The following is a 5408-nucleotide window of genomic DNA, read 5'->3' as shown; positions in this document are numbered from 1 at the left end:
ATTATACAGGTTTCAAGTGCACAATTCCACAACACTGTTGTGTGTTCACCCAAGTCTCTGTCCATCAGCAGTCATGCCCCCAAGCCCTCCCACGCCTCCTTACGTCTACCCTCCCTGTGGCAATAACCACACTGTTCCCCATTTTGTGAGTTTTTTCTCTTTTATTTCTTTGTTGCTCAATCCCTCCAGGCCCCCCACCCAGCTCCCTAGCCTCCCACCCCCAATAGCTGTCCGCCTGCTCTTTATCTATGAGTCTCTATTTTGCTTGTTAGTTGATTAGATTCCGCGTATGAACAGAATCATATGGTACTTGTTTTCCCTGGCTGGCTCCGTTTACTCAGCACGATGCTCTCCAGATTCACCCGTGCTGACTCAAAGGGCAAGATTTCCTTCTTTGTGTGGTTGAGTAGTATTCCGTTGTGAAAATGTAGCACAGTTTGTTTATCTACTCCTCTGCTGATGGGCACTTGGGATGTTTTCAGATCTTGGCTATTGTAAATAGTGCTGCTATGAACATAGGGGTGCATATATACTTTCTGATTGGTGTTTTGGGTTTCTTTGGATATATTTCCAGAACTGGGATCGCTGGGTCAAAAGGCAGTTTCATTTTTAACTTTGAGGTAGCTGCACACTGCTTTCCACGGCGGCTGCACCAGTCTGCATTCCCACCAGCAGTGCCTGAGGGTCCCCTTTCTCCACCCCTCACCAACACTTGTTCTAGGAGTCTGATGGTTTCACTGATCTGCTGTGAGGGCCCCGCCCAGACACAGCTCGTGTACGAAGGGGATGCGCCTCTTTCCTCCATCTCTGACCCGCCAGAAAGGGGATAGCACGTGTGGGGACACTTTAGGACGGGGCACAGAGACGGGTACAGATATAGAACAACAGGCTCCAAAAGGTCCTTGTGCCTGAAGAGACTGGTTTCACTTTTTGCGATAACTAAACGAGACATGGAAAAGGAATGAGTGGTCGTAAAAGGGTCAGCACTGGCGGCTTCCGGTGACTTCTCTGCACTCCGCCGGAGGAGGCGCAGGACAAGACGTATGTTCCTGTGCTCGGGGAAGGTCAACAGGCTGCAGGCGGGGTCCCAGCCACTGCTTCATCACAGACTCCGTGTGGGTGGGGACACAGGGCTCCCCGCGTTTGCGCTGCTCTCAGCCAGTGTTCCAGGGTGGGGTCAGAGACTGACCAGACCAACTGTGACGTCCCCATGACATTACAGTTGTATCTTTTGGGAGAGGGTCTGAGCCTAATATGTAATGCCAAAAACATGATTAAACCCTAAAAAGTAAACAAATCACGCCTAGCAAAAAGAGAAAAATGTTCGCCTGCATCTGTTATCCTCACAGACAAAATTAATGGCCTGATGCTTAGGAACATTGGGTTCCACAGAATTCCTAAGTATTGTATCAAATGAGCTGTTGGTTTTGCAAGTTATCCAGATACATTCAGATGTTTATCAAGTTCTGTTGCATGTCAGTGGACACTCACTGCTGATCGGGATGATGATGTGTCTTCAGAAATAACGGCAGCAGAGGTTGGGCATTGTCGTTGCACTTGTTCATGTCACTGGCCACACCCCCGCCCGGGACTGCATTCCAGGTGGGCGGGAAATGGTGGCTGAGTGGCTCTTCTCGGCTGTGGTGAAGAATCTGGTCCCAGCTCTGCCCTGGGCCACCTGTGTGTGAGATTTGAAACAAAGACTTTGTTCTCTCATTTTATTTGTTGAGTCCTACAAGCCTCAGTTTCTTTGTTTGTGAACTGGGCACAATGATGCCCAACCTACAAAATAATTATGGCAGATCTCCACTTGGGGGAGCTGAGTGTCAGCACAGGGCGTACGTTCCACGCCTGCAGAGGCAGCAGGCATTCCCTACTAAAGGGGAAAGAGGGCTCCTCGGGTCCCCAGAAAAGTTGCAAAGGGTTGACCACTAACTAATAGCCAGTTGTTGGCCCTGAGCATGAATTGGTTCCTCGGAGGCCAGTGTCCTGCACAGTGGTGGGGGACCAGGCCCCTGGCCGAGCTAGGGGGAGGAGGAGGAGGCCAGTCCTGCAGGAGAAGGTGGGCAGCAGCTGGTGGCAGGGCTGGGAGAGCTGCAGGAGGGTCTCAAGGCCAGGCTAGTTCTCACTACATGCTATTCTTGCTAAACAGTAAAATGTAGCCCAGTATTTTGCAGATAGCTGTAAACAGATGAGCATGACAGCAACTGGAACTCACCAGATAAATGTAGCCAACTGCATGAAAGACACAACATGTAATTGACCAAACAGTCTATGTAAGCAAGGGCTAAGCCTCCCTCCTGGGAGGCAGAACTTTGGGCATGAACCCCAGTCTCCTTTACTGGATGCAACTAAAATAAAACTACCTGTGACAACCATGACTCCCTCTTGAATAGCAGACCCCAACTGAGAAAACCCAAATGTTGCAACTCAGATGGAACTCTTCTGCAAGGACTCCCTGTCAACCTGTTGCGGACACAGGGAAGCCGCGGCGGGTTCCACTCTGCACTGGCCGGAGGACCTCGCCTGTGGGGGCAGGTGGGTCAGCCCCTGTGGTCACTTGAATTAGTGGTTCTGCTCCGTCTGGGGCATAGGGTTGTTGGAGAGGGAGTGTATGTTCTGGTTGGAGAGGGAGTGTATGTTCTGGTGTGGGTGCGTTCAGACGGGTGGGGCAGGAGTGTCTGGGAGGCGGATCGGGCCCAGGGTCTGGCTCGGAGCGCTGGGGAAGCCCGGGCGGCAGTTCCACCACACACCGCTGGTGGCGCTCTCCGGCGGCCGCCTGCCCGGCAGGGGCTGGACCTCCCCTTCGTGCGGACCCTGGCGTTTCCCCGTTTGTCTTGCAGGTCCCCGTGCCGCTGTGGGGAACGCAGCTTGGACCCGAGTCCGCCCCTTGGGGTGCATTCTCCAGCCCTCGGCTGAGACACTGGGTGCTGACGTCGCGAAGGCTCTGACGACGGGGTCGGCGGCAGGAAGCGCCGGTCCCGGCCCAGGCAGCCTGCCCCAGGCGGGCGCCCTCCGTGGACTCGGGAGGCACTACTCGGTCAGGGCAGCCTCGTCGCTCGGGTTCGGGACTTCACTCCCCACGCACGAGCCTCCCCACAGCCCGCCCCTTCCCCCGAGGAGGGCGGGCTCCGGCCGGGCTGGCACCGTGTCCAGCTGCAGGCAGAGGTCTGGCTGTGGACTGAGGGCAAGTCTGCGGCCAGTGTTGTGAAGACGGACGCTTGGGGTTCGTGGGGAAAGGGCTGCTTTCATCTGGGAGCCGATTAAATAGACCCCGCCGCTTCCCTTCCGCGGAAGGTTCAGGGAGGAGTTTCATGCCATCTCTTCCAAGAGCCTCACCCATACAAGAAGATGTTCCGTGAGGTGTGATTTCAGCAATTTTACGGAAAGTGTGGTAACACAGGCCCGAGTCCCGCAGTGCTGGAGGCCACGGAGCTGAGACCGACCGCCGGGGTGCGAGGCAAGGCTGCTGGGGGTCAGAGTGCAGAGAGCAGCGTTACTGGACTTGCAGCACCGAGCAGGTGGGACCGCACATGTGTGTGTTCTGAGAAAGGGGTCACCTGGCGTGGGCAGAAGGTGGGAGGCTCGGGGAAGTGAATGCTTTGGGTCAGATGCAGCCACGCGCGCCTGGGTCAGAGCACAGTCCGGTCCAAAAGACGGGGAGACCTCGGCTTCCTTTCTGAGCAGCAGCCCATCAGCTCCCCCTCTCTCCTCCAAAGCTGGGGGAGGGGCAGGTCGAGCGAGAGAGCTCACTCTGCACCCACAGGCAGGACAAGGTGCTGCTAAGCTGTGTCCCTCCTTGGGGAGTGACCCCCAACCCGCCCGCGCACAGGCCCCGTGGCTTTGGCAGTCTGCTGGCGGAGTGGGCTGATCCGGGCACGTGCCCTGCGATGGAGCAGCGAGGTGAGCAGCACAGGGTTTTGCACGGCAGAGGCCGCCGTGGAGGTTCAGGAACAGAGTACTGTGCTCTGCTGAGGCGTGAGCTGGAGGGAGACCATGAGGGGGGCCACACCGCCCAGAGCCTTCTGGCAGCAGACTGGCTCTGAACTGTGGCAGGTGAGCCGCGCTGCTAACCAGGCACCCTAGCCTGTCCCCTGCCCCGCACCATCCCACCTGCCCCAGACGTGAGGGGCCGGCCCTGGGGAGCCCTCTCAGCTCATCTTCTCTGAGAGTCCAGAGCCAGAGGCTGAGAGGAGGCAGGCAGGACCTGTCACTGCAGTGGAGGGTGACTGCTAAGGGGGATGTCTGGTGTCAGAGAGGGGGAGGTGAGCTGGGCCGGTGCCTCGTGTGGGCAGCCCGCCGTGGCATCGTGGCTGTTCTTACATTGCCCTCCCTTTTCATCCTGATTTGAAAAACCTGTGACCACAACTGTTCCCTGTCCTTCCTGAGCTCTGAGCCAGGGCCTCACATTCAGTCCTGAGCTCCTAATGTTTCCACGCTGGGGACCAGTCTGTAAAAGACAGAAAATATGGGTTGTACAGACCTCAGGTAACTCATCTCAAGGCTTGTCCCAGCTCCTACTGGGCAGTGGTTTGGAGGACGGAAGGGAGCTGTGCTTTTGATTTTCTCTGAACTGGGCCTTTGTACTGGTAACAGAGGGTGATGTCTAGCAGGGTGTCTGAGCACAGAGGGCCTTCAGCTGTGTGCACCTGACCCGCATGGCCTCATGAGTTTGGCCTCACCCTCCTCTGTTGGTGTGCGTGTGCATGCGCACACACACACCACATGTGCACACACATGCATACACACGCACCCACAGGAGTGCCTCCTGTGTCACAGGGGCTTTTCTGCGGTGCACTGTCTTCAGAGAAGATGCAAAGGGCCAGGTCAGGACTCCAGCCGGAGCTGCCTTCCCTCCCGGGCCAAGGTGCCCCACGAGGTGCAGCTCTCCACTCGGCCACATGATGAGCATCTCTGTGCTGGAGAAGTAATGGGGCTCGGACAGAATGTTGCATAGAACTGCCAGAGCCGATCCCTCCCCTCTGGGATTGGTGCCTCACCGGAGGCCCACCCTCACTGGACAGACCCTGCCCAGACCCTCCCTGCCTGCAAAGCCCTGGGCAGACCTAGCGGCTCGTCGTGATTCCTGGATAAAAATCCTGGATCACATGAAAAGAAGACTCAAATAACAGCAACACCTCCCCCTTCTCTCCTTGCTGGCATCAGTGCTGAGACTCTTACACTGTCCTCGGGGAGGCTGTCACTCTGTCCGTCTTGCTCATTAGGTCCCCACTGAAGTGTGTGTTTGTGAGGCAGGGTCTCAGCCTCTGATTCCCCTCCTTCTGCCTCTCCCCTTAGGGCGCATGCCCCTGCCAGAGCAGTGCTCTCCTTAAGCACGCCTGCCCTCAGGAACCCCAGAACCCAGCGGACCCCTTGACTTGCACAGGTCAGGCAGCCAGGGGACGTGG

Source organism: Molossus molossus, unplaced genomic scaffold (genome assembly GCF_014108415.1).
Source record: "Molossus molossus isolate mMolMol1 unplaced genomic scaffold, mMolMol1.p scaffold_m16_p_12, whole genome shotgun sequence".
In the NCBI taxonomy this organism is placed as follows: Eukaryota; Metazoa; Chordata; class Mammalia; order Chiroptera; family Molossidae; genus Molossus; species Molossus molossus.
This window is presented reverse-complemented; position numbering follows the sequence as displayed.